The following is a 22,131-nucleotide window of genomic DNA, read 5'->3' on the forward strand; positions in this document are numbered from 1 at the left end:
CTGCCCTGCTGAACAACTCTGACGCCCGGCCCACAGTCACGCGTCTGACGCCTGGCTTCCAGTTCTAACCGGGCTGCAGCTGCAGCAGTGACTTCTTCTCAGTGGAAATGAGGGGTAGGCTCCCTCGGGATTTAAACAATAAACATATAATGCGGGGTAGGCTCCCGCTAGTTTTTTTGTTGCTTTGGGCGCTTTGGCTGCCCCCTCCCTGGTTTGAAAGAGCCGCGCAGCACTTATTCAGGTACAGCGAAGTCCGTAGGCGCCTCCACTGGGCGCGAGCCGCAGGCCACGCAGATGTGCACGCTCACGGCATGCCTACAATTTTCACGGTTAAATGAGAGGTTATTTAAACATGGCCCTGTAAGACTGCAATGCTAATCCTCTAATTCATGGACCGCAGAGACCGCACAGAGCATTCCCTGATTTGGACATGTAAGTACTGAACTTCGCTCACATGGGACGTGTTAATATCGCTGTTAACCGGTTTGTTCCTGTTCCGACTAACATCACTGTTCTTTTTCATGGGAGGGGCGCGTTTCTCCCCTCGTGTTTCCTGAATGTTTCACAAACCACTTCGCGCCAATCAGTTTTAATCTTTATCACCCTTTATTAATATTCTTGCTGTTTTTCTTAAGATGCTTCCTTTTTCTCCCAGGAACACAATGTCAGGGGTACTGAGATACTGAGAAATGTACCTTTCTTCATGATACCAACCACCAGACAGAGAATATTACGAAGTCCTAAATTCTGCAATTTAAATCCACCATCAGTAGTGCAAAGTATTTAGGATGTTTTATTAAATGCTTGAACTACAATTGGCTCTGACCACCGGCTCTTGCTCTCTGGCTCTGTCTCAGTCTCTGTCTCTCTGGCTGTATATATCAGACTCTGTCTCCCAGGCTCTGTCTCTCCTGCTCTGTCTCTCTAGCACTATCTCTCCGGGGCTGTTATAGTCTCTGTCTCTCTGGCTCTGTCTCACAGACTCTGTCTCTCCGACTCTGTCTCCCGGGTTCCATCAGTGAAGTGTGACCTGCTGCTTGGAGAGGCAAAGCCTGGGCTGACTTCAGCTTGGAATTGTGTAGGGCCTGGCCGCGCAGCAGTGGGGCGGGGAGGTACCCCCCTCGCCATTCAGGTCCTGACAGCCTCACAAGGGTAGGCTATTAATCCCGGGCCGGTGTCAGGCACATCAATCATCCCCTCCCCTTTGGAGGCTCAGCATAGCCCATGCCTGGAACAAATGCCCCCCCACCCATGGGCCCAGGCTGCCCTTACACCAGCGGTAGAAGCGGGCGGGAACGGAAGGGCACAGCGTGCCCCTACTTCTAAAAATGATTTCAGTCCGTTCCCCTACTTCTTTCTTTCGAAAAAGCATCCCGAGACGGCAAGAATAGTCCTACTTAAAACAATACCTTTTTTTCAGCTTTCAGGGGCTGCTCGCACTTCTCTGTTGAACTCAAGAGTCTGCAGCAGCCCCTCCCTGAGCTCGCACAGACTGCGGGCAGGCCCATTGTCATTCCGATTGAGGCTGATTATCCCCTTTGGAATGACAATGCGCCCGCCCCGCTGCCTGCCGTTAGCATATGCCAGTGAGATCTGCATGAGGTGTCTCTGGTATCTGGGTGCAGGCCATTGCTCGTTGTGCAACAAATATACAAATATACCAATGTACACTCAACTGTGATTGGAACCAAAACAAGGGCTGTTTTCCAGTGCCTCTGTAAGCAGGCAAGAGATTGAGAGCAAAAAGGGGAATAAATCAACTCATAGCCAAGAACAAATATTGGGAATTTCTGCTGTGTGTATATGTGCTGTGGTGTGTATGCTGCTGCTGTGTGTGCTTGGTGTGTCTGTGTGCTGTGTGCCTTTGTATGTGTGTGTGTTTTCATTTTGTGTAACGTGATTGCGTGTGTTGTGTTTATATGTGTGCACATTCTTGTTTTTATTGTGGGTGTATTTTCGTTGTTTATGTTGTGCTTTGTGTGTGAGTGTGGATTGTGTGCATTTGTGAGTGTGCGTAGCATATTATACAGCGGTACAAAATGATGTAGGGCTCCTTCTGCCCCCACCTTCCTCTTCACCAGCATCAAGCTATGAGTAATGAACATCGACCAACTTTTGCTCCTTCTGCTCCCAGGGCTCCACTGCTGCCTTCCCTTTTGTGTGGGCACGGCTCAACCTTAAATACCCCTTTCACGCAGCATGAATGAACTTTATTTTCCCAAAAATAACTTTGTATTTATGGGGAGAAAAAAGGCACGTTGTTTGGCAAGGAAGGACAGACAATTGGGACAAAATGAAGAGGTTTCTGTTTTCATTATGAGCATATCACTCCTTTATTCTCAGTTGGTTTTACATTCCCAGCACAATGATGCCTCTTTGCAGTAATATGCTTTCCCTTTTACACTAGGAGCATTCTCATGCCTCACATCATGACCATGGCAATAAAATACTAAATGTGGGTATAATGTCGATTTGCATTTGGCGAAAACGCTCAAGGTACACATATACAGGCAAAAATAATATTCTGCTAGTACGCATTTATCATTCGCATGAGGAAAACCAGAGTATACCTGTGAAAGGAAAAAACGAGGAGCAGACGATAATAATGATGAAAGCAGGTGCAGCGCTAGCCCTAAACTATAAAGTGCAGCGCCCGTGCATTTTTTAGATATGTGCATGGCGGCCCATGAAGGGGGCGACATGTTGATAGATAAAAAAAAAAAGAAAATAACATGAAACCGGGTGCAGCGCTTGGCGCTGTTGTGATAAAATCCTGCAAGCACAAAACAGAATAAATAGTCCCAAACAAAAGACCTAGACACTGTACTGCATAACAAAACCGTAGTTGGTCGGTGCTGCTTCCGATACAACGGAAGTGATGTATCAGAACAGCCAACCTATTCAGAGCCAAGAAAGAAGAGCATCGGAGGAGTTAGCCAACGGCAAGCGGTATGCGGGATTCCACGCCAGTATACTGCTTACTCCAGGTCTTGCAACAGCGCATGCGCTGTCTAGCCTCGACCTAAAAAAGTATCTGTACTTTGCCGAACATAAGTGGCAGCCCTCGCATATGTCTAACTCGAAGTGGACTCAGTGCTGCTCCCAAGGCTGTTCCTGCTAGAAGGTTGGTGTATTCATGAAGCCCTCACCCACCAACTAGGTGCCCGTGACAGAACTAATTAGAGTACTGTAACACTTTGGTCAACTTAAGCTAGTCCTCTTTGATTAATCACATATAAACCCTCGGGGACTCGGACTAGCTATCTAGTCCTCTCTCTCCCTCTTGTTACACGCATACCTGCTAGAAGGTTACCTTCGGAAAGTCAAAAATGTAAAGTCCAAATGCAAAAACAATCTACGAAGTAGGACTCAACCCTACCACACCACTGTTCAAAGAGAAGGCACATGGGAGCCACAATATCAAGTCAGTCTACCTTAAGGAATTGGTCGTGAAGCCGATTCCCTAGCTTATTCCGATGCGCCCCGAGTTTTCTGGGCTATCGATAATGCCTCAACAAATTGATGCCTTAAAGAAGGCTATGCTGCAGATTATTGGCACCCTCTGTTTGGCATGCATTCAGACCCCAAGGAACATCAGGAGCCTCCGGTTTGCTTATAAGGTCGCTACACGCATGTTCTCTGGGACATGGCCATTGGAATCTTACTGGGGGTCCTGGAAAACCTTAGGACCTCTCTTGCTCAGACGAATCATTGCTGACGAGACGCAGGCAAGTATGTGATTCATGCCTTCCTAGATACTTCTGATAATTGACGCTCTTGAAATGTTTTCTTGTAACTGATGTAATTTTGTGGAACCTTATGTAAAGCGCTCTGATACCTCCGGGTCTAGCCAGCGCTATATCAAACTCAAAATAATAAAAATAAATAAAATCCTAGTTAGTGATTACAGAGCTTTCCCCAAGCAGAGTACTGTGGGGAACTTGCCACCTTGTGTAATTTGTCAAAGAGTGAACTGGGCAGGAGCAGTGATGGGAAAGAAGATGTGACTGGGCAGGAGAGTTGACTGGGCAGGAGAGGCAACAGGGCAGGAGAGGTGACTGGGCAGGAGAGGCGACTGGGTAGGAGAGGTGACGGGGCAGGAGAGGTGACTGGGCAGGAGAGGTGACCGGGCAGGAGAGGTGACCGGGCAGGAGAGTTGACCGGGCAGGAGAGGTGACCGGGCAGGAGAAGTGACGGGTCAGGAGCAGTGACGGGACAGGAGAGGCGACAGGAAAGGAGAGGTGAATGGGCAGGAGCAGTGAACGGGCAGGAGCAGTGAACGAGCAGGAGCAGTGAACGGGCAGGAGCAGTGACGGGGCAGGGGAAGTGATGGGGCAGGAGAAATGACAGGGAAGGAGCGGTGACAGGGTAGGAGAAGTGACCGGGCAGGAGAAAGTGACAGGGCAGGAGAAGTGACTTGTACTTATGTTCCTTGCCTATTTATTTATATACTATTGCATAACATCTACTGATGTGTCTGCAAAGCATACCTGTTGCCCCAAATTTTTGTCCTGAATTTTGACCCCTTGTCCTGAACTCTTACACTCATCATCCTGAATTTGCACCCATGCCAGTTGGCCACCCTAGTCTGGAGTGCCCACAACCTCCTCCCCCTTCCCTTCTATCTACAGGCACACAAACTAGTTTATTTTAACAAACTGACTACACTGAACTGAGTACCTGTGCGCCCTAAACTGGAAACACATTGAATAACACAAGAGATTTGGGATTAGACAGTGCCGCCAAATCTGGGACTAGTAGAAAGGCCATGAAGAGGCAGAACACACGGCTTCTATTCTAAAGAGCTGGGTGATCCTCTGCCTTGACAAAGCACCATCTGGGTCACGCTGCTTACAATCCACTTATGGCAAGCGTGTCTCTGAACCAGCAAGAGGAGAGCTTAGCCTCTGGCACAACACAGGAACCTCTGCCTCAGCAAGGGTTCGGCTGGGAGTTTCCCCGGCCTGGACCCAAACCCATCTCTGCACAATACAACTTCTCTTCAACTCAAAGTCACAGGACTGCAGATGCCATGAATGCATTCTGCCTTTACTTCTGTTCTGTTCGGCATGGCCCTAAAAAAATTACAAAATTGGCTAGAAGTTAAAAAAACCATTATATTGCATGTTAGAAAGATTATGTTAAAGGTGCAAACTTTAAAACATCTGCCAAAATATTATGCATAGTTAAGCACAGGCAGGAATTGTACAGGAAGATCAAAAGGGCAAGTGGTCCTGTGTGAGAGTCCTTATTAATAACATTAATGTGCTTACCTCAGAGGTCTACCCAGATACCTTCTTTTGTGTACCAAACATGCTCATGTGTGTCATTCAGGCAGGAACCCAATTCAAAGGATATTCAGGATGAATCTGTATCTTACACTAACAGTGATTCATGACGTTTATATCTAATAAGTATACATATCTGCAGTATTGCATTGAAAAAGGCAACTATGCCGGACTGGCCGTTCCGGGCATCAGGCGATTCCCAGGGCTACTGGAAGGGTAGTGGCCAGTTTAGTTTGGGGGGACCGGTTTTGTACAAGTGCAGGAGTTTTAAAAACACAGCAAAGTTCTTTGTATATTCAGCAGGTTTTGGTCAACAATACAAGTGCCAAGATAACTTTGGTGATTAATGTACCTGCTGGAGAGAGATGGGAGTGTGTTTTGTCTAGTGGCTGTTTTACTCATCTAAGGGAGCGCAGAGGGGTAATATGCCTGCTGCAAAGAACGTGTACCATGCATATCAAAGATAAATATTTTATGTGCATAGTTCAGTGGATACTGCTTTGTGTTCACTTCTCGAATGAAAGGACACTTGAATACATATGACCTGGCAGTTTGGGCTGGACTGGTCCCATTGGGTGCAGGATCAAGACTGATTTGCATATGGCTGGGTCCAAACTGGAATGGCATGGTGAGCAAAAAACAATGGATTTAGGTCCAGATATCTGTACTGGGGTGAATGTATGATATTGTTCTGCATTCTGACCATCTTGTTCTTTTTGCTTTTGTCATCCCGAGTGGGACGGGTATGTCCAGACGTGGGTCCTGTGCTCTCCATGCCACTGGAATCAAGCTCTCCTGGCTGATGAGGGCTGAAAGCCCGAAACTGGTCCTAGGATGCTTGTTTCCAGTCCAGGGAGGACCTGGCCTGGCAGTTCGGGCTGGACTGTTCCCATTGGGCGTAGGTTCAAGACTGATTTGCATATGGCTGGGTCCAAACTGAAATGGCATGGTGAGCAAAGAAACAATGGATTTAGGCCCAGATCTCTGTACTGGGGTGAATGTATGACATTGTTCTGCATTCTGTCCATCAGTTATTCTTTTTGCTTTTGTCACCCCAAGCGAGACGGGTATGCCCAGACGTGGGTCTCGTGCTCTCCAAGCCACTGGAATCAAGCTATCCTGGCTGATGAGGGCTGAAAGCCCGAAACCGGTCCTAAGATGCTTGTTTCCAGTCCAGGGAGGACCTGGCCTGGCAGTTTGGGCTGGACTGTTCCCATTGGGCGCAGGATCAAGACTGATTTGCATATGTTGCACGCTTTACATAAACCTGCATTCTCTGAGTGTTTGCTTTTTCCTGAATTAAACCTAAAATAAACATGTTTATCCATTGCTTGAATTAAATAACGTTATAAGCTGTAACAGGTCAGTGAAATGCTAAACGTAATGTAATGCTATTTCTAGCCACACCCCTGACTCCGCCCACTGATCCAATCTTCGTTTATTCCCGCCCCCTGATTCTCCACCCACAGTTCCCCTACTTTTTTTCCCCACTTCGACCACTGCCTTACACTCCCCCCTTTATGCACACTTCCAGGGGGGCATGTACCCCGCTACATGGCAGACCACTCATGCTGGCAGGGGCGGGGGTCTCGGAGCAGGGAAGGCAGTGAGCAGAGACTACCTGCCCTGGGAAAGGGTGGGATGAGAACTGCCCCGCTGCCCCCTTCCCCAGGCACTGCCGAGGCATTGGCCAGCCACCTGCACACAACACAACACAATGCTGGGCTGTGTGTGAGGGAGGGGCACGTGAAGCAGCAGCACTGGGTAAACACACGGAGGACCCCCAGGGTGGTGGAAATACCAGGGCTCTGCCCTGCAGGCACTGCCTCTGGCCGTGCCACACTTCACTAACGTGCTGCCTGCGAGAGCCGCACACGGGCAGACACACACAAGCACAAACATAGACACACAGTACACACACACACACACACAGACAGCAAGGAGACACAAACACTAGCACAAAGAACACACAAACAGATACAAAGACACACATTCAACTACTCAAAGGCAGACACGCAAATAGACACACAACTGTGCGCAAAGATAGGCACACAAACATAAATGCACAAATAGGCACACACACACTTACACATAGGATACACACGTTCAACTACTGAAATACTGACACACACAAACAAAAAACTACAAAGAGGCACACACACACAAACAGGCACACAGACAACCACATAGTTAGCCATGACAGAGTCAGACACGCAAGCAGACAAGTGGGCAGATGAGTCTGGCCACTCAAAGACATACAGGTACACAAAGTCGCAGAGGATAGAAACACACAGACACCCCAGGCAGATGCACACAGGCGAAGATTGCAAGACATCTGCACCAATAGGAGACCTTGCACACAAACACAGGTCATGCCGGATAATTCATCAACTGCAGCATAATCTTCAGATTTTAACAAGGAACAAATTAGTTTTTATTTCACACAGTTCAAAAGTTACTAAAACGGCAGCGACACGTGTTGGCGGGTAGTGGAAGGCCCCTTGTAAAGGTTGACTTCTCTCCTTTCTGTGCTTTTTGCTGTGAGTAGTAATTCGGGATACCACTCATCAAAAAATCCTGGTCGCAAAAGTGACATGTCTGGTCGCAAAAGGCTGGTCGCAATTTTGACAGCTTTTGACATGTCTGGTCTTAAACTTCTGGTCTCAATTTTGACAGTTTAAGACCAGGACTGTTTAAGACCAGATCAAACCCTGGCCTTAAACAATCTGGTCTTAAACTTCTGGCCTTAAACTGCTGGCCTCAAACACGTGACAGATGGCCCGAGTGTTGACAAGGGCCGGCAGGTGCCCCGGAAGGGGCGTATAAGTCACAGGGGGCGGGTTGTTTTTTGGAGGTAGAGGCGTGGCAAAGCAGCCCTATGGCCATGTGTCCCTGTTGTCGTGTAGAGGTATACGCCTCTTTTAGGGGTGGTGATTTCTTTGAATACATATAAGCCTTTGTCAGGAGCCTGTTGTAGCAAGCAGCCGCAGGACAACGTGAAGGGTCACCATGGCAGAAAGGAAGAGCTACAAACCATTTGAGAGAAAACATTGGTTTGGTGGCTCACAGATCCCCGTCAGTAGCTTTTACAGAACCAGACCTGCGGTAATGGAACATAATGCTCAAACAGGAGAACCTTCTGGCTGGGGGTTTGTTAAGCAATGGCCGAGCCGGGTGCCCCCGATTAAGCGTGACAGCAGCTCTAGCGAGTGTTCGAGTGACGGTTTGGCGTGTGAGCAAAGCATGCTCTTGGAGTTGGAGGATGAGGAAGAATCCATAGTTCCTCCTAATACACCCGTCTATGAAACCATGGATGTTCACATGACGAGTCCTCAGGAAGTAGGTGTGCAACAGCCTGGTACAAGCGTGGCAGATGAGGGCTCACCAATGGATATTACCGACTCTCAAGATGTCAGAGTAGCCGACGCGGGGTTTGAAAATGTGGAGGTGAGTTAAAATGTTAGGAGCAACTATTTTGCATAAGGATGTATTTTATTTCTTCAAATACCAAACGTTAATCTTACTTTTGGCCCCTCTAGAGAGCACCAGCTCCTAACACACCCATCTATGAAACCCCGGATGTTCACATGACGAGTCCTCAGGAAGTAGTTGTGCAACAGCCTGGTACAAGCGTGGAAGATGAAGGGTCCCCAATGGATATTACCGACTCTCAAGATTTCAGAGGCGCTGCAGAGGATGGTGAAAATGTGGTGGTAAGTCAAAAAAAAAAAATGTTAGGAGTAGACCCTTTACATGAACGTTTCTAACGCTAACGGGTTGTCAATATTTATCTTTTGAACCTAGGATGAAACACCGAAAAGAACTGATGCCCGGGGGCAGACTGCAAAAGGTCGCAGCTTGAATCTGTCTTGTATATGCTGTGCAAACCAGACGGGGAGTTCCACAAATCTGGGGACACCTATGTCTAAGGAGTGTGAAGAGTGTTCTAAGAACGACGACTCTGAAAAACCAACGCCAGGGTTCACCAGAGTTGGGTTCACCACTGATGACATATCAAGTGTTAAAGGTTTCGCAGCTGTGGTTGTATACACATGCGTCAAAAGGGACTATTACAGCCTGTGTTTCGGCCATCGTATTAACGACCCTGAACAGGGGGCGCACGAGTGTCTATCCGGATCATACAGAGACCGTGTAATCCGGTACATATGTAGTATGCTAGACCCGTACAAGATGCATAAGCTGCTAAGGGTGGTGCACGGCCTGAGCGCTGAAAATAGTTTTGTCCATCCGAACATGCTGAAGATCATGATAGCGACAGTCAAGGAGATACGCTATGCCAACGACCCCTACGCAAAACTAAGAAGCATGCCAGGCACAGGTGTGTGCTGTGACAAAAAGATGGCACAGAGACTTATAGAAAGGCGCATGTGTAATCTGTATCTAAAAAACAGAAAAGTGGTATCCTTGGCACCACAAAGGCTGTTTTATAATAGATAAGGCCTGATGTATTGTGACCTTATAGCGTGCATTTAAAGTAATGTAGTAGAATGTTACACCCTCAAGACACCTTTATGTAAGCCGTACTTGCTATGTAATAATGTAAAATGTCTGTGATATGGTAATACTCATTCTTTTTTAATAAAATGTTCTTACACAAAACAAGCGTCTTTCATTTCCTGTACTGTAATGCCCGCTAACATGTCGGAGGGCCTGTTAAGAAAACTTTATTATGATACAAGAGGGTTTGGCAGCTTTGGAAGCGGCGCAGCTCTATATAGAAGGGCTGTGGCTGAAAAGGAGTCTGTAAGCAGAGAAGCTGTGAAGACATGGTTATCAGGAGAGGAGGCATATTCACTACATAAACCTGCCAGAAGACGTTTTAAGAGGCGACCCACAATCGTTAATGCGTGTATAGATTATCAGTGGCAAGCGGACATAATCAGCCTTCAAGATATAGCAAAACATAACGACGGTGTGTGTTATATATTAACAGTCATAGATGTGTTGTCCAAGTACGCGTATGCAGAGGCGCTGCGTGATAAAAGTGGAGCTAGCGTCACAGCCGCTTTTAAAGCCATCTTCGATAAGGGGCGTATTCCTCAAAAACTACAAACAGACGCAGGAAAAGAATTCTTAAACAAGTCATTTCAGAAATTATTAAAGCAGCATAATGTTCAACATTTTGTAACACACACGGAGGTAAAAGCAGCGGTTGTAGAAAGGTTTAACAGAACTTTAAAGTCTAAGATGTGGCGGTATTTTACGGCCAACAATACATACAGATACGTGGATGTTCTACAGGCTTTTATAGCTGTATATAATGCCAGTTATCATAGGACCATCAAAATGGCACCTGAAGAGGTAACAACTGATAATTCGTTAACTGCCTGGAGAAACGTGTATGGGTCTAACTTTGGTACAAAGGTGAAGAAGTCTGTTTTTAAAAATGGTGATCACGTCAGGATTTCAAAACTGAAAGGAGTCTTCACGAAGGGTTACCAACAGACCTTTAGTGATGAAATATTTATAGTGGAAAGTGTGGAGCTTAAGGAAGGGGTGTATATTTACAGGCTAAAGGACTACGATGGGGAAACGGTGTCAGGATCCTTTTACAAGGAAGAGTTACAAAAGGTGCCCGATGATCCAAACCGCGTGTATAGGGTTGAAAAGGTTCTGAAAAGGAAAGGTACCGGTGCTAAGAGCCAGGCATATGTCAAATGGCGCGGATGGCCTGAGAAATTTAACAGTTGGGTGTTGGCCAGCTCCCTGAAGGGTGTGTGAACTAAAAGCGGCTGCGACGATGGAGACTACACCCTTTTATATAACCTTACCATCCAACGCTTCTAAGGACATGTTCCCCAACAATCAGATTTCTAATTACACCGTCAAATTGGCTAAGGCTGTGGACCTGAAGGGGGACTGGGAGGTCGCCCTAACAGAAATACAATACCCTAGAACATGGAATACATTTACAGCGGCTGAAACCAAGTTTCACATCAAGAGGGACCAGGACCCCATGGGCATACACACATCCTTCCCACCAGGCTACTACCCACACGTAACAAGCATTATCGAAGCCATCAACAAATCCATAGCCAGTATAGAACCACATCCGAATATTCATCTGGTGCTAGATAATGTGAGAAGGAAGGTGTTTCTTAAATCCATAAATCGAAACACCCTGTTTAACTGTTCAGGTAAATTAAGAAGGATTTTAGGGACAGTACAACATGTGAAAAGCCCCGTGGAACAAGATCACACGTGCCCCGATATTAATGGGGGGTTCTACACGCTCTACGTGTACAGCGATATTGTAGAGTCTCAGAGGATAGGTGATAGTTACTCACCGTTGTTAAGGTGGGTGCATGTACAGGGTGATAATAATACCATGGTCAACATACAATTTAACAAACCCGACTACGTCGCAGTTTCTAAAAACCATTTTGACACTATTTCAATTATGATCTACGATGATCAGTCTGAGCCGGTGGCCTTTAAATACGGGAAAGTTATTGTCAAGCTTCATTTAAGGCCTAGACACGACAGAGGGTATTAAGCAGCCATCATGGTGGTTATGAAAACCTACGGAGATCCGTCTATGTACAGAGACTATTACAGAAGCCAAGCCGGTTATGGAGGACCACCGTACTTTCAAGGTTCACCTGTTATGTACGGGGCTGGATTAGGGGGATTCTTTAGGAGTCTGTTTAGAAGAGCTATGCCTTTCCTGAGAAGAGGCTATGAAATTGCAAAGCCTCATGTTAAGGCTGCTGCCACGAACATTGCCCAGGAGGTGGTGGGGTCTGTTACATCGGCGGTTGCAGAGCGCATGAACAAGCAACCTCAAGAAGGAGCTGGTTTGATGTATAAGCCACGCGCTAGTGTCAAAAGGAAACGGCGTGTTTCCAGACGCAGGGGTCCCCCAGCCCCCTATAAAAAAAGGAGGACCTCTTCAAAACGTCCTCAGAAAAGAAGAGCTCCAAGACGGAAGAGAGCTGCGAAGAAGCGAACCGGCTCTAAAGTAAATATTTTTTAAAGACTTGTAAACACAGCCATGGCCTTCGTACATTGTGGATCTGGAGAGTGCGCCAAATCAGAGTTAGACTTGTTTAGTCTAAAACCTACGCAGACAAGCATCGAAAACAGCTTCTTCATGGAGGTGTCACCTTTAGCAGCATTGACACCTCTGGCACCTATAGAGTTTTATGTGTCAGTGGCCACGGATATGTATTTGGATCTCAACAACACTCTGCTGCATCTTATGTGTAAAATCGTAAAAGCGGATGGGTCCGACATTGCCGACGACGCTAAAGTGGCACCGATCGCTTACCCTCTAGCTACCATGTTTAATCAAGTGGACATCACCCTGGGCGATCGACTCATCACCCAGAACGATAACATGTACGCCTACAGAGCCTACATAGAAAGCATTCTAAATTACAGTAGCGAAGCCCTTGACACACAACTTTCAGCGGGTCTCTTTCACAGGGATACACACGGTCAGTTTGAAATCACAGCTCTGGATGGTGATAATAAGGGCTTTATAAAAAGAGCGGGGCATGCTGCAGCCAGCCGTACCTTTGACCTCCTGGGGCGCATACATTCGGACCTCTTCTTCCAAGATAAACTGCTCATCAACGGAATTGATCTTAAGATCAAGCTCAATCGCAACAAGGACTCATTCTGCCTCATCAACGGGGATGCTGAACAGTACAAGCTGAACATACTGTCTGCGAGTCTGTTTGTAAAGAGAGTGAAAGTGTCCCCGAGCGTCAGGTTAGCGCACGCCGAAGCTTTGCAAATATCCAACGCCAAGTACGCTGTGGAAAGAGTAGCTCTGAAGGTATTCAGCATCCCTGCAGGTACCCGCTTAACACAACAGCAGAATTTATTTCTGGGACAGCTACCAAAACTCATCATCATAGGGTTTGTGGACAATACAGCTTTTAGTGGCACCTATGGCTCAAACCCCTTCAATTTTAAACACTACAACATCAACTACGCAGCGCTGGTCCACGAGGGCAATGTGATTCCTGCAAAACCCTACACCCCCAGTTTTGAAGCAAGGCATTACATCAGGGAATATCAAGGACTGGTTTCGATAACAGGAAAGCATCAAAGGGACTGCGGTGTAGCCGTGTCAAGAGAAGGCTATGGCCGTGGATACACGCTGTTCGCATTCGACCTGACACCGGACATGGAAGATGGCGATCACTACAACCTGGTCAAAAATGGGAATCTAAAAGCTGAAATACGATTCGCAGCTCCACTACCGACTAATGTGAACATGGTCGTATTCTCTGTATTCGACAGCATCATTCAGATCAACCACGCAAGGCAGATTTTGTTTGACTATCTTTAAAAACATTGGTGAAATGGATACGGTGCAGATACGTGACTTCTTAAGCAGACATAAATACGCTAGGAAATACTTTTTGGGTGTTTTCCCTAGCGATGGGTTACCAGGCGAAATAGGGGCAGAAAGGCCCTGCACCCTAGTCTTTAACACAGACCCGCATGACCAGGCTGGGACACATTGGGCGGCCATGTTTATAGATGTTGATAAGGTTATAGTGTTTGACAGTACCGCAGAGTTCCCTGAGCACAGACTCTATACAACTCCTATATTCAAGTTTGTGAAAAAAGCTGCAGCTGTGGTGGAGTATAACAAACTAAGGGTGCAGGATTCCATGGCCATCACATGCGGGGAACATTGTATTTATTTTATCAGTAAAATGTCACAGGGTCTTTCGTTTAGAAATTTCTTAAATCTATATCCGGGGGATCTTGTTAACAATGACCGTATAGTTGCGAAATATGTAAAAGAAAACACCTGGGTGTCGGTCAGACCTGTGAAAACAGAATATGTACCTTGTCAAAACTGTAAGGGTTTATAACAGTTGTATGTCTAAAGTTGAACGTTTAAAATAAAAGACATTATATTTTTTTAAAAACATGCATTCAGACTCGTTATTTCAATATACATGCAACATGAAATGATTTTTTTGAAAGACGACTGAGACGGTTTGTAAAGTTATAACAAGGTGTTTATTACAAATATTTAGTTGACAAACCTTTACTGCAGAAACCTAGGAATAAAAAATCACACACAATTAATCAAAAATCCAAGCGATGGGTGGCTGGGTCAATGTCTTTTTTTTTTTTTTCGAGATGTCGTCGGCTGGGTAGGGGTAGACCAAGTAGGAGATAGTCTAGGGCCTTCAGAACCTGTAGGCGATGGCAGTAGGGGACTCTTCAAATTGTCTAGCAGGCGCCGGTGTTCATTATTACCAACAAGCGTGGAGGGTATATTGAGTTCAGCAGCGGCCCTCAGAAACTGCTCCCAGCCTCTCGGTGCATTTTGAGGCGTTAGGATTTTGGGGTGTGTCAGACCTTTGACTAGATCGTACATATGCGACCCTGCAACAGGTTGGCCCTTTTAGAGAAACTCGCCGCGTTCATTCCAAGAGGCTAGGTCTTTAGAAGCGGCTAGTTTACTCATCAGCATCTGCGCAGCCCCTCTGTGCCTTTGACCTATATTTTTTAGGAGGTCTCCAGCAAAGGTATCTGAAGCTGTCGCCCCATCGGGAGGCGGTTGTAGGGGCTGAGGGTCGGGGGCCTGAGCAGCTGGTTGTTCAGAGTCTGGGGTATATAGAGTCAACTTGTTCTTCTCAGTATTCCACTGGGTGTAGTAATTTAAGATTTTTTTTAGAGTGCTGTTGTAAAGGTTAGCCTTGTCGTAGGGGTTTAGATCAGTCCTGCTCAAAATGTCCTTAATTTCAGTATCCAGGCGTAGAGTCTCATTTCTACGGATATCCCAGGCATTGTCCGTGGTGGACCCCAGCTGCTCCATTTGCTGCCTAGGAACCAGATACATTTTTGTGGCATGATCCATCACTGACCCGAGAGGAGGCTTGTAATTACAGGTATAGCTATGCCCAGCAAGTTACCTATAAAACCTCCAGACTGTTTCACCAGTTTCTTCTTTGTTATGAGTGAGCCCCTTTTATTACTGAGCTTCTTGATGAGCCCCTTCTTCTTCTTCAGAACCTGTAACTGACGCTTTGATATAGGGACGTTGCCTTTTAGGGTGTTTAGGGCTATTTCTGAAATGGCGGCCACTAAATCGTCAGAAGCGGTGCCCAGGATGGCCTTTCGGTGTTGGGGGCTGGCTGTAACAAGCATTTTCAGGAGAGCTAAATTGCGGCGTAGGTGTGTAGACATGGTCACCACTGAGCGTTATAAGGGCTGGCCTGTAAATGGTTCTAAAAGACTTCACCGCTGCTTTTTATAGGGCCTGGTCTTGGGCTTTGGTGTGTAAACTACAGGTAGCTCTGGGGGAAAAATATCAGCCCTTAGTCTATAGTCTTCTAGAGTTTCGTTTTTTAAGTCTACCAACAGGTACCCGTGGGGTTTTGATGTAGCGTCGTTAAAGGCCTCCATGAAGAAGTGTGTGTTTCCGGGGTACATCTGTTTAGCTATGACAGCTATTTGTTGTTTGTCCCGAGGGTTTTTAAATAAAACAAGGTATGAAGCGTTGAGAGCTATAGACCTACTGTTCTTGCCTTTGTAAAACAAGTTCTGCACAATGTAGCAGATGCTTAGATTGCGATGATGTGAATATTGAGTAAAAGCTCTCTCTAACTCTGGATGATCACCACCTTCACGCATCAGATCATCAACAATTATCATATTTACAAGGGTTGGTGGTAGTAGTTCATCATCGTTGAGGTTATTCGGTATACCCTCTATAAATTTGATATGTGGGAACCGACTGCCCAAGTCTGTATAAAGAGGCTGCCAGCATGAATAAAGCCACACAATGTTGTTAGGGGTTTGTGATAAAGCAGAGTTGGCATTTTCTAAGAGCTTTTTTATAAAGTAGCTTTTACCACAGTTTGAGGGTCCTGCTAGCACGCAGGAGAATGGATGCTGTAACCTGGTGTCCATGCTGTGGCGGCTGTCTCTCTAATGGGCCTAATAACCATAAGGCAGTGTTTTATAGTCGGTGGTCAGGACCCTTTTATCAAAAACAACTCGCAATGTTTTATGTAGAGGCTCGGTTGTGATTTCCCACTTCTTTTTGGATCTGACTATGCAGGGTTGGTTCACGACTATGGTTTTAGCATTCTCAGAATCGTCTGCTGTAACGTATTCGTGCACCAGATTCTTCAAGCTATCAAAATTGATTTTTAGGGTGTTGCTGACATTTAATGTTATCCCTTTGACCTTCATACACACCTTGTTCTTGTTGGTACGGTAGCTGTATGTTTTAGGCCCTGAGGAAGTATATTCTTTTATATACTCGTCCTTATCTAGCTCACTGGTTAGGTTACCCAGATAATCTCCTAGAGGAGGGTCTTCATCCCCCGGCTTGCTCAGAAAAATCACAGAATCTGTATCGTGATACAAGCAGCGATCCTGGAGCTTATCCATAACCCCGTAAAGCTCTAGACGAGCGTGGGCTGTCGTGAAGCAGGCTATGAAAATGTTTATGTTGTTACTCGATGTGGGGTACTCTTGGGCATATTTCCAACACAAAGCCGCGGTATCGTCATCGATAAACTCGCAGCTGGACACCTCGTAGCATGGGGCAAACAGGTACTTGAACAGTTCATCAGGATCTGATATTAAGGTAGTATTTGAAAGGTTTGTGCGCTGTGCAAATTTTCCCCATAAGGAGTTGAGACAGAGTTTGGCTAACTGTCGGCGTGCAGGATTGACCTCTATCAGATGGGATCGTAAACGGATACCCTCGTGAGCGTAGTAGTCATCGATGTATTTCTGTTTTGCATCCTGACTAGTACACCATTCAGGATACCCTGAGGCCTCCTGCTTGTCTCTGAGAAACAAATTAATGTAGGGGGCAAAGAGTTGTGTTGTAGTGCTCTTAAAATGCCACACTTCGTGTACTCTACCTAGCCTGTACCCTTTCTCTAAGGCAGCTTGTACCTCGATGCTACACCAGGTCCCTGTGAGCATCCTTTGTTCCTCGGTGTGTGTGCAGCCGTCAACCTCTTTAAGCATCGCACAGGTTCGGCAGAGGGGGAACATTAGCTTGCCATCGACTCTGCATGGTAACACCGGGAAGTAAAGCTGCTTAGGAGGATATATTTCACATTTGATAAGCCCAAAGTATTCATCTAGGGGCTTAAAATCTCTATAGATGATGGTGGGATGACCCACCGGGTACAACTTCATCTTGTTCACAAAAGGGTACAGACTGGTGAAATCATAGTAGTGTATTTTCTCACCCTCACCAACGGCCTTGTACAGTTGTATGGCATTTGTACGCCCCCCAAATAAGGCATCTCGGGGCTCCAAAGGTGTGGGTAAATCATGAGTCTTAAGAAAAGAGCAGAGGTCTGTGTCGGTTTTTAACATGTCTAACCACTCGTGCTCCCAAAGAACTCTCATAGCAAAGCCACTGTTTTCAACATACTGGGCCTTTGTCAGAGTACGTCTGTATAAGTGTTCAAATTTGGCACCCAGCATTTTGTTATATTCGTGGGGCTTGTAACACTTGGGGCAGCCGTGGTAAAAACAGCCGTTGAATTCAAAGGCTGTCGGCACACCCTTAATTACAGAGTACCCGTCCAGGTAATAGGGGCCCAGGCGGAATTCACCAGCCTGTAATGCATGTTGAATCTGGATGTCTTCCTTCTCAGAGACGTACATGAGCCACTGGATAGAGGGGGTTGAATAACGTTTCTGTTTACCGTTATAGAGGTCTGGCGGTACTAGAGCGATAGTTTCTGGCCTCAAAAACATGTGTTTGTAGATGGACATACACATGGATGCCAGAGTGACGTTTTGAAATGGGTCTATGTATTCGACCGCATGCTGTATTTCAGGGGTTTTGGATGTCGAGGCCTTGACTTTCTTAGTCAATGTCTTAGGTTTCAAGGCCTTGACTTCTTTAGTCATAGACACCACAACATCTCTGAAGAGGTTACAAGCTTGCCGGAGGATCATTACATCAGCCTGACAATAAGCTTTCAACTCTGTTTGAAAGTGAAACTCCTTTTCACGGTTTTCAGAGTACCACTCTAGAAAGCTCACTTTCTCATCAGGCATCATGTATTCAACCCCGTAGCTGTCAGGAGGCGGCATGGGTCCCACATAATTCTGGTTAGCCCAGGTGTTGAAAAAGTGTGGAAAATACCCTTTACACCCTGGGAACCCAAAGGCCTTTGGCAGCTTGCTCAATTTCATGGGTAGGAAATTCAGGGTGTCTATGAAGCGTATTTTTAAAGGACATACCGTCATCAGCATCAGTTTAGACCCCTGGGTTATGAGTTCCACCTGTATCTTTTCACGAATCATGTCTTGTAGAATAAAGAAGGAGTCATAGGCTTTCGAGTTGTGGGCTAGCATGGTATATCCTTGGAATTTGGCTTGAATGAAAGTGCTCAGGAAATCACCAACGCACGTTCGTCCCTCAAACTCCCAACTGTCGTCGGAAGTTAGATGGTGCGCGTAAATGTAGTTAGGCTGGTGTACCCCCGTCTCTTGTGTGCACTCTATATCAAACACTATATAGTCTTCGGTCTTGGTCTGAGATGGACCTTTAACCATATAACACTGATGGTTGGTACCGGCTTTGTAAGATACATGGCAACGGGGACATATCATACCTTTGCACTTGTGATTCACTGCCACATACCGCCCACACTCGCTACAGTCCTTTTTAGGGACGCAGCTGTAAGATTGCTCGTGTATGCTCAAACAGTTTTGCGAGCGACAAAACAACCTACAGATGCCGCACCTCACCTTTAGGGTAGCGTCTTCTATGCAGCCGTCCCTCTGACACATCTTACAACACATTTCACACTGGTGGTATGTTTTATTGTTGTATATATGATCGCAGTGGGCGCACACATATTTGGCCCCCAGAAAACCTTTAAGGTTCAAGATACCGTAAAAATGATTTTCCATGTGGAGGACATATACGGTCTTGTTTCTCACAGGTTCCCCGGTTGTAAAGTACTTCCAGGAACCGCTGTGATAGAGAACTTTCACCGTCACGGCGAAATAGTTCTCAAAAAGACCTATATCACCAAAGCCGACCATTCGGTCAGGAGGTATTTCAAGAACCTCATGGGCTTCAGCAGCTCTAGACATGATGACAGCGTCAGGGGTCTTGCGAGTCATCAACAGACCCTCGATGCTGGCCGCCAGACATGTATTGGCAGTGGCGTTGCTAAAGTTGAGCAGCCACCTCTGTTTCTTGCCAATTATTTTACTGTATAGTACGCTCTTTAAGGGTCTGGAAACACCCCCCTCACGCCCCCGTACAATGAGGGCTATGACTCTAAACGTGCCATAGGCGACTAGTTCAGCCTTACTCTGTAAAAGCCTTGAGAGGTTTTCTAAAAATTGCACAGCATCAAAAACATCTCGGGTCTTCCGCCTGGTGAACAACGGTGTGTCAAAACCCTGCCCCTGGAAGCGGAGTTGGAAAAAGTCATTAGGCCCCACATCGTGTAACAACCTTTCTATGAGCTCCTGCACAGCCTGATGTATAGCCAGAACACCCTGAGTGGTTGATGTTATTTGATGTAGGTTAACAAATCTAAACTCCTCATAGTGTTCTACGGCCCTAAACCTCTCTACATTGCGAGTGTAACTCCTAACACTCTCTAAAAACAAGGGCTCTGGGCCCTCATCAGTAGGAGTGTGATTTGTGGAGGTGTTCTCTGATGTGTCACTTTGGGAGGTCAGGGTGGTCCCTGTCTCAGGGGTCCTTGTAAACCTGCGGGTAGCGCATATTCTAGCCTTCTTGAGCTTATTTATTAAAAGCCGGCGTTGCTTTGTACTATTAAGCCACTTTTGGGTTTTTTTACGGGCCCAGGCTTTTCTAGATACCAAGGCCCAGCCTATCTGAACAGGTAGGTCGCTGTCGTTGGATGTCTTGTTCATGGAGGCCCCCGCTACAGTTCCACCCCTGGGTCCTTCTGAATGTTGCGTTGTTTGGAGTTTTGCCATCCCCCCTACCCCCTTTAAATGGCCGACCCTAGGTATGTTAGACCCTGCCCCTATGTATTGTCGGTGGTGAAGTGCTGGCTTATATGCTTCAGGCGTTGATCTTGAAGCTGTGGTACCGTGGTTGAAAGGGTCTAGGGAAACAGGGGTGTCTTGTTTGAAGGGTTCTATGGAAACATTGGGGTCTTGTTTGAAGGTTTGTGGGGTACCAACTGGGCGTTGCTTGAGCAGTTTTAAAAAGCGTCCAGACTTTGTCACTAACCTCTGGACCGTACGGCTATATTTTGAGGGTCTCTTATGAGCACCAGTGGTTGTGGGGGTCTTTAGGGGTTGGTACTTACATAGTCATGAATGTGTACCTTGTATGTCGGCCACAGCCGCCTGACACATCTGTATGATGTCTTTTTTACAAACCCCAACTCTGGCCACGACCAGATGTTGGGGCTCCCTCTTGTTGATGAGATTGGAATACCCCATATCCATTCTTATGAGTGCACGGTTCGCCTGCCGTTTTAATTTTCGAACCGCCATCTGTATCTCTCTTACGTGTGTCTTCAATACATCTTCTGTGTTTACAGACCCATCTTGTTCCTGCTTAGGGGGGCACACCTTGCGAGGTCTTATAAATGGAGGCAACCCCCCAGTCCCATCTATACTGCAACCCTCAAAGGCGGGGTTGGACACGGGTCTGTACACAGGCATGTCCCATGGGATGGACACGGACCTGTACACAGGATTGGCAGAGGTGCTGGCCACGGGACGGGACACGGTACTGTACACGGGATTGGCAGCTGGGCTGGCCACGGGACTGGACACGGTACTGTACACGGGATTGGCAGCTGGGCTGGCCTCGGGTTTGGACACGGTACTGTACACAGGGTTGGCAGAGGTGCTGGCCACGGGACTGAACACGGGACTGTACACGGGATTGGCAGCTGGGCTGGCCACGGGACTGGACACAGGACTGTACACGGGATTGGCAGCTGGGCTGGACACAGGACTGTACACGGGGTTGGCAGAGGGGCTGGACACGGGGGTGTACATGTGGATGGCCGTGGGGCTGGTAGGGTCGTATGCTCCTGGAGGGGTACTCGGGGACAAAGGGTATGAGGATTGTGAGGAGGTGTCGTTGTAATCCTGGGGCCTAGTTGAAATGTCGGTGGTAGGGTGTGGTGCCTGGTTACCTGTGTTCTGTAAACCCTCTGTGCTCAAAGACCCCTGGTACACCGCTTCTGGGGTTCTACGGATGTTGTCTACCAACCCCCTCAACGCCTCAAGAGAGTTGCTATTCGTGGTAGAAGGACCTTCTAGGGGTTGCACAGTATCACCTGTTGAGACCCTAGGCTGTGCCTGAACACTTACAACCGGTTTTGGGGGCTGCTCAGGGGCGTGCACCTCTACATGTACAGTTATTCTATTTGGCACTGTCTGGGGTTTCAGGACGCTTGGTGGATCCGACGTTGCCTTAGGGTTGCTGAGGGACTCTGCTAACTGTAGCTTAGGGACCCCCGGTTTCAGCTTCAGATGTTTCCTTGAGAGGCGCGATGTTTTAGGGGGTTGTGGTGGCGCCGCCTCTTCTACACCCATAGGTGCAACAAACACCTCCTTGGGGCTCAAGGTTGTATAGGTCTCATTCAAGGGCTTAGCATCCTTTTTTATAGATAAATCTAAGGGGCTAGCTTGGGGCTCAGGGGTGCTAGGGCTTTTCTTCTCAGGACTTAAGAGCTTTGCCTGACCCTCATGGAGCACCTCCGGTGTCTTCTTCTTCATGTTTAACTGTTCTGTTTGGGGATCTGTGAATACCTTACAGGCCTTCACACGTTTTAAAGGGTTAGGGAGGTTCTCTGAGTCCCGATGTTTCTTCTTAAGGGAGGCCTGGTTTGTAGGCAGGCCTCCA

At 46.9% G+C, this 22,131-nt stretch overlaps 1 pseudogene; it reads right to left on the reverse strand.

Moving 5' to 3' along the window:
• Window positions 1–18,607: 18,607 nt before the first annotated feature.
• Window positions 18,608–20,171, reverse strand: LOC144783319 (uncharacterized; annotated as a pseudogene).
• Window positions 20,172–22,131: the final 1,960 nt, after the last annotated feature.

This window comes from Lissotriton helveticus, chromosome 9, assembly GCF_964261635.1.
Source record: "Lissotriton helveticus chromosome 9, aLisHel1.1, whole genome shotgun sequence".
Taxonomy (NCBI): Eukaryota; Metazoa; Chordata; class Amphibia; order Caudata; family Salamandridae; genus Lissotriton; species Lissotriton helveticus.